This window comes from Castor canadensis, chromosome 5 (genome assembly GCF_047511655.1).
Source record: "Castor canadensis chromosome 5, mCasCan1.hap1v2, whole genome shotgun sequence".
Lineage (NCBI taxonomy): Eukaryota > Metazoa > Chordata > Mammalia > Rodentia > Castoridae > Castor > Castor canadensis.
In genome coordinates this window covers 134,075,664-134,088,566 of record NC_133390.1, presented here as the reverse complement: position 1 = coordinate 134,088,566, position 12,903 = coordinate 134,075,664, and the positions used below count along the sequence as shown (strand labels likewise).

At 47.7% G+C, this 12,903-nt stretch overlaps 1 long non-coding RNA gene across 1 annotated transcript; it reads right to left on the bottom strand.

Annotated features, from left to right (window-relative positions):
* Positions 1-1,137: 1,137 nt before the first annotated feature.
* On the bottom strand, positions 1,138-10,038 carry LOC141423339 (uncharacterized). The gene is made up of 3 exons (XR_012448123.1): positions 9,870-10,038; positions 4,700-4,776; positions 1,138-1,334 (listed from the first exon to the last, which is right to left on the bottom strand). It is a non-coding gene; the product is annotated as an uncharacterized lncRNA (long non-coding RNA).
* Positions 10,039-12,903: the final 2,865 nt, after the last annotated feature.

Sequence of the window (12,903 nt, the reverse complement as noted above, 5' to 3'; positions counted from 1 at the left end):
TGTCCATGTCAGGGACCAAAAATACCAGAGTGCAGATGCCCTTCCAGGCTTGGGGTAAACAGGGGTATACACTCTGACTGCATAAAAAGAGAGTCCTGGGAATGGGGGGGGCAACAGATATTGTTCCCGGTTTTGTTGGCTGCCCTAGTAGTGTGACATTTTTTTTGTCACCAGGGAACCTACCTCGACTATCCCTGAGGAACTCTGTAGGCAGAGAGGGGCTGGCTGGAAGAGGGGAACTGGGGAAGGGGTGGAGGCGGTGGGCCTTTTGGTGAAAGAACAGTTTAAGGTAAGAGGTATGGAAATATTTATGGGGTTGGCGATGACCTGAGAAGGGCCAATTTGCTGACACATCCAACAACCACGGGCTAGAGTAGGATTAGTGTGGTTGAGTAGTTGATGAGTGGTATTTATGACCTGGAGGAGAAGGGTTTCAGAAAGGGACAGTGTTTGTAAAGGAATTTTGAGAGGCTTTCTGGTGGGAAAGAATAGGTTGTCAAGAATCTGAGGTACCTGGGTGCAGAGGACCTTCTTGTATGCCTGATCCTGGACTCCTCCTCCGTCAGACATACCATAATGTGTGAGCTCAGTCCAGCACACTTGTTGCCCACAATTTCCAAAGCAAGTATAGCCTGCGTTGCTGCCTTTACTCCTTGCAGTCCAGTGCAGTTTGCCCCACATTGTACATGGAGTAGCTGTATTGTAGCAAGCCCTGTGCTGGTATGAATAAGATGAGGTGCACGGGCAGGGGGGAAGTTTGGGGCACACAAAGGTACAGGTCATAAGAAAGAAGAGAGCACAAAGAGTAAGGTGCACAGGGCGAGGTATCCAAAACAGAGAGCTGTGTGATGGGGCCATATCCACTCAGGGGGAGAAGTTACCCACAGGCCAATACTCAGGAGGGAAGGGACAAGGACAAGAATTACCCACAGGAAGGGATGGAGTGGAAGCATAGGTGGAGTGGTTTACAGTAGAGCTTAGAGTATGTTGGAAAATGAGTAGATTTCTTCAGGTGTAAAGTCTGAGAGAGTACCTTGGAGAGGTAGATAGGCTATCACTCTATGAAGTAAGGGAGACGAAGGTATGAAAAGGAGGGAGGCTGATTATACTGGGGGGTGGGAAATCTAAAACCTCAGAGTAGAGTGTATATAGGAAAGAGTAAAAGCATGGGCAGGCACGACAGGAAAGAATGGGAGGGGGAAGTATAAAGAGTGAGTAGGTGAGATGCCAGGTCCCCAGGCATAGGGCTCCTGCTTATGCTCTGGGAGTCTCCTTGAGTGTGTCTCTGTCTTCTGGGATCTTGGGACGGCAGGAGATCTTTATTTTTGTTGGTCCTGTAAGAAGAGATTGGCAGGTCTTTTGTGGGGCTGCCAATTTTAGATTTTGAACATGTACCCAGGAGGGAAGTCTTGCTAGCTTAGCAGCCATAGGGGTGGTGAGGATGACCTCAAATGGGCCTCTCCACTTTTCCTGCAGGTGGCCAGGTGTGGCTGTACTTTTTAGATAAACTAGATCTCCCATTTGAAGGGTGGGAGTTATTTTGGTGGTGTCAGAGGGCTGTGGTAACTGATCATGAGCATGCGACCAAAGGAGAGAGCGAAGAAAAGTGAGGAGAGGATTGAGGAGAGTGGGGGGAATGTTAGGAGGTTCTGGCTGAACCGTGATAGGGAGGAGTGGACGGCCATAGAGGAGCTCAAAGGGGCTGAGCATGAGCGGTCTTTTAGGGAGGGCCCGGAGGTGGAGAACGACTAGGGGTAGGAGCTTTGTCCAGTCTAGATGGAGCTCGAGGGAGAGTTTGGTGAGAGTATTTTTTAGTGTGTGATTGGCATGTTCGACTTTACCTGAAGATTGGGGGTTATAGGGAATGTGAAACCGCCAGTGAATATTTAAGGCTTGTGCCAATTTTTGGGAAATAGAGGAAACAAACTCAGGCCCGTTGTCTGACTGGATAGAGGCTGGGAGACCAAACCGTGGGATGATGTCTGTGACTAAAATCATTGTTACTGTGGAGGCCTTTTTATTGGTTGTAGGGAAGGCCTCCACCCATCCCATGAAGGTGTCTACCAATACCAGGAGGTACTTAATCCTCTTTATTGGAGGCATATGTGTGAAGTCCACCTGCCAATCCACAGCAGGGAGACATCCCCTGGCTTGGTGGGTAGGAAAGGGAGGGGGCCTAATATTGGAGTTGGGGTTTGTGCGCTGGCAAATTGAGCAGGATTGGGTAATCTGTTTAAGGTATTGTATGTCTCCTGGAGATAGGGAAAGGGATTGGCAGAGAAAGGTGTAAAGAGCATGAAGGTTAGGATGAAAAAGCATATGTAAATAGGAGATAAGGGTTTTAACCTCAGAATGGGGGAGAGAAAATTTAGTGAGAGGAGGGGAGGAAGCTGGGGCAAGGGGGTACATGGCCAATTGGGGTGCAGTTTGGAGGGCTGCTTGCTTGGCCTCTGTATCCGCTCGGTTATTTCCTCTGGTAATTATGGAGGAGTCAGTCTGGTGGGCTTTGCAATGAGTAATACCCACCCGGGAAGGAAGGCGTGGAGCCTCTAGGACTTGGGCTATTAAGGCAGCATTGATAATGGGAGTTCCCCTTGTAGTTAGGAATCCCCTTTCCTTCCAGATAGCGGAGTGGGATAGTAAAGTGTGAAATGCATACTTAAGAGTCAGTATAAATGTTGACAGTTTTGTCTTTTGCCAGAGTTAGAGCTCTGGCCAGGGCAGTCAGTTCTGCCTTCTGGGAAGTAGTGCCCAAAGGGAGAGGGCATGCCTCAATGACGGCAGACTCAGACACGATGGCATATCCAGCTCTTCGCTGTCCATTGTGAATGAAGGAACTGCCATCAATGAGCCAAGTGTAGTCAGCCTGAGAAAGGGTGCCCTCCTGAATGTGGTCTGGGCAGGGAAGGAGCTCTTCAAGGATCTCAGGGCAGGAGTGAACTAGGGGTGTTGAAGAGAGAGGAAGAAGAGTAGCTGGGTTAAGTGGGGGACATGAAACGAAAGTTAGAGTGGGATCCTCGACCAAGGCCACCTGGAGGGATAGGATACGAGAAGGGGGCATGGAATAAAGTCCCTTATACGTGAGGAGTTCAGAGAGGCTATGGGGGGAGTAAACAGTAAGGGGGGACCCAAAGGTAAGTTTTTTGCTTTCCTGGATTAAGAGAGAGGCGGCAGCCAGGGCCCTGAGGCATGGGGACCATCCCCTGGTTGTGGGGTCTAACTGTTTGGAGAGGTATGCTACTGGAGTGAAGGAGGGCCCTATGTTGTATCCCAGAACTCTAGGGCAAACCCTTCCCTCTCAGAAACATAAAGGACGAAGGGACGAGTGAGGTCTGGTAAGCGAAGTGCCGGGGCTTGTAATAGGGCTTGTAAGAGGGTTTTAAAATGACTTGACACAGGCTGAGAGGGGTCCAGGGGCTCTTGAATGGAACCCTTGGATGCCTCATATAGAGGTTTGGCCATTAGACTGAAGTTGGGTACCCAGGCTCTGAGATAGCCAGCCAGGCCAAGAAAGGAGAGAACTTCAGCTCTAGTGGTGGGGGCAGGGAAAGAGGCTAGCAAGGCCTTATGATCTGTGGTGATAGCCTTATGAGTAGGGGAGATAGATAGGCCCAGGTAAGTTACCTGGGTGAGAGACAGTTGAGCCTTGTAAGGAGACACCCGGTATCCCTTTTTTCCCAGAAAATTAAGCAGGAGGGCAGTGTGTTGTTGGCTATCCTTGAGTGAGGGGCTGCAGAGCAGGAGATCATCTACATACTGGAGGAGTTTACTTGGGGAGAGATGGAGGGTAAGCAGGTCCCTAGCCAGAGCTTGGCCAAAGAGGTGGGGACTGTCCTGGAACCCCTGAGGCAGAACAGTCCAGGTCAGTTGTTGGGAAGTATGAGAATCTGGATCAGTCCAGGTGAAGGCGAACAGGTTTTGGGACTGTGGGTGGACAGGGATAGTGAAGAAAGCATCTTTTAGGTCCAGGACTGTGAAATGACTGTGAAATGAGAGACAGGAGAGTATAGGGGTTGGGTACCACCGGGAGTATAGGAGTCACTGCCGCATTGATTAAGCAGAGGTCCTGTACCAGCCGATAAGACCCATTGGGCTTTTTTACAGGCAGAATAGAAGTGTTATAGGGGGAGTGGGTTGGGCGAAGAAGGCCCTTAGAGAGAAGCTCTGAGATGATAGGCTTTAATCCCTGTAAGTGGATTAGAGAGATGTGATATTGAGGTTGGTTTCGGAAAACAGAGGGGTCCTTGAGAGTAATAAAGATTGGCTCATGATGGGTAGCGACTGCAGGGTTCTGGAGGTCCCACACAATGGGATCTACCAGTGTAGCAGGTAAGGGCAAGGGGAAGCAGAGCGCCCATGATGGCAAGGAGGGGCTGAGAGGATGGAGACAAGGGATAATGGGTCGTGGCTTAAGAGGAGGTGGGTGTAAGGTGAGAGTGGCCTGGAATTTTGACAAAATGTCCCTTCCCAAGAGTGGGGTGGGGCAATTAGGGAGGACTAGGAAGGAGTGAGTAAAAAGTGTATCTCCCAGTATGCAGGTTAGAGGAAAAGTCATTAAGGGCTGGGTAGGAGTTCCCTCCACCCCGACTATGGAGGTTAAAGAAGGCTTGGTAGGTCCCCAGAACTCCGGCAAGGCAGAAAAAGTGGCACCAGTGTCCAGGAGGAGAGAGATAGGCCTACTGTCAATAATGGCCATTACCCTGGGCTCCCGTGAAGTTATGGTTGTCGGGCCTGGGAGTCCTGGGCTCCATCAGTCCTCAGCTGCAGTCGCCAGACCTAGAAGATCAGTTAGGAAGGAGGGACAGTGGGGGGGCTTAGACCCTCAGCCTTGAGGGGTGGAGGGGCAGTCCATCGCCCAGTGGCCCTCCTGTTTGCACTTAGGACATGGCCCCGGTGGGCGGCGTGGTTTAGGACAAGCATGGGCCCAGTGTCCCTCAAGTCCACACCGAAAACATGGGCCGGGAGATGTTTGGGATTTTCCCTGGCCTCGGGAGTTAGAGGTTGGAGGCTTTTGCCAGAGGGCTTGTGCCAACATTTGGAATTTAGCCTTATCTCTCCTCTCCTTATCAGCCCTTTGTTGTTCTTCTCAGTAATTATAGACTTTGAAGGCCATGTTTAAAATTTCAGCCTGTGGAGTCTGAGGGCCATTTTCTAGCCTTTTGAGCTTTTTTCTGATATCTGGAGCTGACTGGGAGATAAAATGGGTCATAAGGATAATTGTCCCATCCTTAGTTTCAGGGTCAACTTTTGTATTGCGTCGTAGCGCCTCTGTGAGCGGGGACAAGAAACTAGCTGGATTTTCCTCTTTTTCTTGTTGGATTTCTCTAAGTTTATCAAAATTAACAACCTTTTGGGCTGAATTCTTTAATCCCACCACTAAACAGGTAACCATTTGATCCCTAAGCGTTCTGTCACCGGTTTGGTAATTCCAATGAGGCTCCTCAGTAGGGACCGCTGTAGCTCCTACAGGATGGGTGGGGGTGGTGCGATGGACCTCATCTGCATGTGCCCTAGCCACGGCCCAGACCTGATGTTTCTCCTCTGGGAGGAGGGTGGAGGAAAGAATGAGATAGATGTCATGCCAAGTAAGGTCATAGGATTGAGCCAAGTATTGAAATTCCTTAACATAAGAATCAGGGTTAGTGGTAAAGGAGCCAAGGCGCTTTTCTATCTGAGAGAGGTCAGCGAGAGAAAAGGGAACATGGACCCTCACAATGCCTTCTGCTCCAGCCACTTCCCGGAGAGGGTAGATGGAAACCGGCTGACTGGGGGGTCCATGAGAGTGAGTGTGTGGGGGGGCTCATGGGATCCTGTGGTCCCAGGTGAGTGGAAGGGTGGGCGGAAGGAGGGGCGGGAGGAGGAGCAGGAGGAGGAGTGGAAGGAGGAGCAGAAGGAGGGGTGGGAGGAGAAGAGGGAGGAGGGGCGGGAGGAGAAGTGGGAGGAGGGGAGAGAGGAGACGCAGGAGGAAGGGCGGGAGCCGATGGCTGAACAATGGAAGCCCGTCTTTGATAAGGTGGAGGCTCATTAGCAGGGTCGAAAGAAGGGAAAGCTTCAGAGTCAGGAGGGGATTCAGAGAAGGATTTGGCTGGTTTTGAGACTGGTTTAGAAGCTAATAGGACCTGTGCAGGGGAACAGGAGGTACAGAGGGAAGGTTTGGTGCGGAAATAAAAGGACTGGACGTAGAGAAGTTCCTTCCATTTGCCAGTGCGCTCACAGAAATTGTATAGATCCCTTAAAATATTGGGATCAAAAGTGCCATTAAGTGGCCATTTGGAGGCATTGTCCAATGGATATTGGGGCCAGGCCTGATTACAGAGAAAAATGAGCTTTCGTGGCTTAAGATCAGGCGTGAGGCGTAGGGGCCCAAGGTTGGCCAGGAGACATCCCAATGGGGAGTCTGAGGGAATTTTGGAAGGTCCAACTCCCATGGTGAGGCCTGACCTGAGGAGAGATATCGCGGGCATCCCCGAAATATCAGGTCCTCAGGAGAGAGAGAGAGATGTGGAACACAACACCCAGAGGGAATGTCTTCACCACAGGGTGGGCCACAGTCCCTAGTGGGGAACCTGGTTCCCGGGACAAAAGCGAGCTGAGAGAGAGAGAGAGAGAGATCACAGCTCTGCGTGCGAGGAGGACTCACCGAGGGAGAGAGGACCTTGAGGGAAGATTGGCCGGTGGTGGATGGCGGTTGGAGGCGCGCTGGGGCGGAGGAACTTCCCTGTGAGCTAGTGAGAGAGTGGCACTTTCTAGGATCAGGGGTCCCGGTAAAGCAGCTCAGATCCCAGAGGAAAGCTGGGAGAGCAAGTTCAGTGCCAGGAACTCAACCTGATCCGGGTTTCGGCACCAAATGTTAGGAAAAACACCACACAAAGAAAACTCACGAGAAAACTCACGTCCAAGGGCAGGGTTTAATGGCAGGTACGAGGTAGTGCAGGAAGAAGAAAGGACAAAAGGGAAGGTGTTCAGGCCAGGCATGGCCTTTTATAGGAGAGGGAGGGTAAGGGGTTGGCACATACGCCGGGGGTCCCTGATGGAGGTGGAGCTTGTTTTTGGGAGCACGGGAAACCTTGTTAAGGGGGGAAATGGCTTCATTTTCCACGAGGTGCCGGTAATTTATAAAATGGCGGCATTATTGTTCTATCAAAGTGGACTTTAGTAATATAATTAATTAACAAATGTTCAAACACATAAACCTCACCTAGAGTGGCAAGAGGCCAGATCAAGTTGGCCAGGAGTTGAGATTCTGAACACTTGAGGTTTGAGTCATTAAAACATGGTGCCCTTCCAGTAGTAGCTTGGAATAATCACATCACAGGATTGGTGTCTCTCAAAATGGACAACCAGAAGCCTCCCTGTGGAGGGCCAGAGTTCTCTGGGGTTGAGCTCTGAAGTACCTCACACACATTCTCTCCCCTTTTCCCCTTTTTCCCTCTCTAGATCCCCAATTCAAGGTGCCATAGGGATGCTTCTAGACCATGTGCTACTTCAGTATAGCATTTAGGGATCCAACAGGGGTCGATGCCACATCGTTAGGAAACAGATGCTCTCAGAAATCCTGGAAGAGGCAGGTACACAGTATTTAGTGTCCACCATCCGATTGTTCTGCACTTTGTAGGAGGAAAGTTTCTGTTCAGGGTCCTGCAGCCTCCACTGCTCTGACTACAAGTTGCCACTTATTTTCATAAACAATGTATGTAGCAGAGCAGATGCAGAAGTACCCCAGCCATGGGGAAGGCAGAGGGACCCTTCCAGGGATACCCTCAGCTGGCCCTGAAGCAGGGTGCCCCACCCTTCTTGCTGGGCCCCAGCTTGCAATTACCTGACCACAAGGAAAGCAGGATGACTGTGTTGGGTTGAGCAACCTCTTCAAGGATCACTCCAAAGAAAGGATCTTGGGTGGCCCAAGGTCCTTTCCAAGCCACAGGCTGGCTACTTCCCTCTTACTGTTTGTACAACCTCAAATCTCAGTTCCTTTTACACAGGACTGCTGAGAGCAATTCCTGACCTTGGGCTTGGTAAACATGGACTCACTGAACACTGGGACCAGAATTCAGAGGCCACACAGGGCAGCACTGTCCTCTCCCTATTTCCCTTTCCTACCAGTATCTGAGGGGCTGGACCCAGTGGCAAAGACCCTGTCCTTTTCCGTACTTTAGTAGACCCCCAATCTTCTTCACTAGACCCCATCCTTGGCCCTTGTCCTGTCCTTGCTGTGTTGCCCGGTCTCAGCAAAGTAGTTGCAGAGTCACTTTATAGAGAACCCCTACCCTGATGTCTGACCACCTTTCACATTTGATCAAGTGCCTTATCCTCCTTTGAATGTCTTAAGTCCTGGTTCTGTCCTCACCAAGAATCCTGTTAGGCCACTGTAGCTAGAACCCCTACCGTTAATCCCTTGATGTCTTGATTTTCTGTCCTTCATCCTCCCTCTTCTCCCCCGCCCCACCCCCAGCTTGGCTACCAATTTCCACGTATCCTTGTGTTTGTATTGAGCTCAATATCTTTCCTATTGTGAAAGGCCCCTATTTTGATATCCTTGAATAAGGTCTTCCCTATGTTTGAACAGTGGCAGGTAATCATTGCTCTGCTCCACCCCAAGTCTTGTCTAGAACAAGGTAAAGAAACTCTTTCCACATAGGAGGGAGGGGTTGGGAGACTAGGGGAGGGCAAAGGAAGGGTAGGGGACAGATGAAGAAGGGGGGAATGGGCAATGGAAGTGGTGGTGGTAGTAGGGGAACCGGGGAGTGGGAAGTATTTTCCCCTGATATTTCATTATGAAACATTTCAAATGTTCAAGGTTAGAAGAAATCTATAAGCAAACACCTAACTATTCACCACTATATTCTGTCATTATTCATGATGACATCATGAATGGATATCACCTGTCTGTCCATCTGTCCCTTTCTCTTTTCATCCCTAAGTCTGCCTTTTTTTGGATGCATTTTAAAGCAAGTTGTAGATATCAGTAAATTTCACCCTTAAACACTTAAGCATGGTATCATTAACTATAGATCATAATTATTTGTGCTACGATTTGAATATAGCTTGTTCCCTCCAAAAGTCATGTTGAAATTTGATGCTCAGTGTAACCCGTGTTAGGAAATGAGACATTTAAGAGGGATTAATGCCTTTCTGGAGTGTTCTAATTCATGTGGGAGTGGATTAGTCATTGTGAGAACAGGTTCTAAATCAAATCTCCTTGTGCCTTTTCTGTTTCAAACCTACTCCCTTGCCCTTCGGTTTTTCTGCTACATTATCATGTAGCACAAGGTCCTTGCCAGACAGCTGCCCTATCTTGAACTCCAGCTTTCAGAACCATGAGCCAGACTTTTTTTCTTTCTAAATTACTCAGTCTCAAGTTTTCTGTTATAGTAGTGGAAAACAGACTAAGACAGGCAACATCATCTTATCATGGCAGCCTTTTGTACCAGAACTACTTTGTGGTAGACCCATCCCGTACTTATTGATCCTTCCTAAAGTGTGCTAATTCCATGTGTACTCATTCATTTTTTAATCTAGGAAATATTTATTGAATACCTATTATATCAGATTCCGACTTTAAATATGTAAAAGCTAAGTTCCTGTCATCAGAAATTCTGGGGTCTGTTAGGAGAAATAAACAAGATGTTTCAACACTGTGATGTGGGTCAGGTCATTCCAGCAAAGACCAGTGGTCTGCATTTGCCCTGAGGTATGTCACTGGGGTCACTGAGGTACTTGACTAGGCAGATTTATCAAGAGCAGTATATTCCCCAGTGCTGGAGATCAGACTCAGGGCTCATGGTAGGCAAGCATTCTACAACCACAGCCCAAGAGCAGGATAATCTTGATTCCCTTGTTAATTCCAAGAAACCTGGAGCAGCACTTACCTTTGCTTGTCCAGCTGTGAAGAACTCGCATAGTCTCAGCCTAGTCCAGGAGCAGATGGCTGAGGTCTGATCTAGTGTTACCCAGGGTCAGGTATTGCTTTCCCACCCCATCCAAGTGCACTCCTCCCCCGCAGGTCTCACCCCATCTCAGGGCTTTAAAACCAACTTCTATGGCTTATCCCACAGAAACCCATGTTGAAATTTGCTTGTCATTGTGGAGGTGTTGGGAGGTGGGGCCTTTGAGAGGTAATTAAGTCATTAAGAATGCTTAATGTCTTTCCCATGGGACTGGTTCACGTATCACAAATTCAGGTTGTTATAAAGCAAGGCAGCCCCTTGTATTTTCTCTCCTCTGCACACACCCATCTGCCCTTCCACTGTCTGCCATGTGTTGAAGCAGCATGAGGCCCTCACCAGAAGCCAGGTAGATGCTGGTGCCATGCTCTTGGACCTCTCAGCCTGCAGAACTATGAGCCCAAACTCCTTTTCTTATAAATTAATCCAGTCTTGGCTATTTTGTTATAACAGCAGAAATGGACCAAAGCACCAGCTCTATACCTGGTTCTCTAGCAGGAGCCATTGCTGAACCTTCAGTCCCATCTGCCTCCCTCTCCACTTGGATGACTCCAGATATGCCAGATGTTTACTCCCGCCCCCCAGATTTGTCGTTGGGGGGTGGGGTGTCCCATTTTATAGGTATTGAAACAGAAAGTTGGAAAAGACTAGTCAGTACCTCACACTCATGAGAATCTGTTCTTTTCTGTAGAAGTGGGAAGTGGGCCAGATACAGACACTAGAGAGCCAAGGGTGAGGCAGATCAAGGGGTTAAGAAGGTAGAGTCCCATGTGACACTGGCCACCCCCCCACCAAGCCAGAGAGTGAGTGTTTGCTTTGTCAACCACAGGGCAGGTACCAGAAAAATAATCTGGTTTATCATCATTGGCAAACATCCAAACATTCTTGAGGTTGTTTATGTAACCTTTGGCTTACACATGCTACTCAGAGACATTAAGTAACTGTAGTTCCAAGGACCTACAAAAGAGCTAAATATATAATAAAACACTCAAGTTCGAAGGTTTATGTTGATAGTTCAAGAAGAATAAAAAATTAGTTCAGAAATATATTTTAATGAGATGACAGGGGTGTAATTAGAAATCCTGTCCTGAAATATTATTAAAACAAAACAAGCGACTTTGAGAACACTGTTCCTGCCTTCTAAAAGATTTGGGGGACTCTGAGTAGATTTCTTAAGCAGTCTAGATTCTCAGCATTTAGTCTGCATTCCTCATTAACTGTCTAGGATAAATGCAAGCTTTGTCCCTTCCAGAATTCAAATTTCTCCTCACAAGAACAAGAGAGGGTGGAATAATGAACTTTATATTCAGCCAATTAACTGTCTTTTACTTAATTCTCATGGGCAGAAACCTCAGGCTTATCGACTTTGTTACTTGATTGACTGCAGAGGGCACAGTGTCTGGAATATGAAGGAAATGGCCTTCCTATGGCTTGCTATAGCTGGAATATGGAGTGTGGTCCAGGAATCCATTGAAACGGGCTGCACAGACAGCTTCTTCTAAAATAGCATAAGTAACAGGCTTTTGTTTCTCCTCAGTTTCAATCCCACAGAGACTGCTTAAGTACAAGTGTCCCCCACAGCTCTGAGCCCCCTTTCTAGCAGCCATGGACATGTTCTTACTGCTGGGACCTGGAGCAGCTTGTCTGTGATTTAGGGTCTCCTTCTGAGGAATGGGGAATTCTCTTTGCTCCTTCACTTCCTCTGCTGGGTTCTGAGTGTCTGTGCCCACTCTTCTTTCCCTTCCTCCCTGAGGGATTGGAGAAAGGACCAAGCCTCTGCTGCATTCCACAGGCAGAAGTCTAATTCTTCTCCTTCCTTCTTTCAGTTCCTGCTGCTAAACCTTGAGCATACGCCAAGAGATTGAGCTGAGCATGGACAGAGCTCCTTTTCCTGTGTTTTCTGTGTAGTTTGGATGGAGGGGCTGGGGCATGCAGTGGATGGGGCCTGCAAATTGGAATTAATTAATTGATCTAAATTTTTTTAATTGGCACATAATTATATATATTTGTGGGGTATAGTGTGATAATTTAATACATATACATACAATATGTAATTAGCATTTCTGTCTTCTTAAACATTTATCACTTTTTGTGTTGGAAGACATCTAATTCCTCTGGTATCTCTTTATAAAATATGTACTAAATGTTAATTGTAATTCCCTTATTGTGCTATTGAACACTGGAGCCTATGTCTTCTTTCCAACTGTTTTAGTACCCACTGTCTAACTCCCTTTATCCAGACTGTCACCTTGTACTTCCTAACCTTGGTAGCTTCCACACAGAAGTGAGAATTTGTGGTATTTGTCTTCACTTTTTTTTTTTTTACTTAATGTCCTCCATTTCCATCATGTTGGCACAAACAGCAGTATTTCATTCTTTTTATGGAGTTGTATAATCCAGTGTGTATATATACCTCATTTTCTTTATCCATTCATCTCTCAAGGGACACCATGGTTCATTCTATATCTTAGTTATTATGAATAGTGCTGCAAGAAAACATATGAGTGCAGATGTCTCTTTGATATACTGATGGCCAGAAAGTGTGTGAAAAAAATGCTCAGCATCACTAGTTATCAGGAAAATGCAAATTAAAACCACAATGAGACATCATCTCACCCCCAGTAAGTACGTCTATTGTCAAAAAGATTTAAAAAATCACAAATGCTGGAAGAGATGGGGACAAAGGGGAACTCTCATATACTGTTTGTGTAACTGTAAATTGGTACAGCTAGTGCAGAAAACAGTATAGGCATTCCTCAGAAAACTAGTCCATTTCTTGGTATATATACAACTCAGAATTTACCATAAAAACCTACCCTGGGAGTGGCTGGGGACTTACCCGGAAAAGAGGGAAGCTTTCACTTACCATGAACCACTGGACCCAATGTGTGCTTCCTTGGGGAGGGGTCCCAGGAAAGAGGCAGGGAGAACGGTGGGACTGAGGGAAAAACCATACATG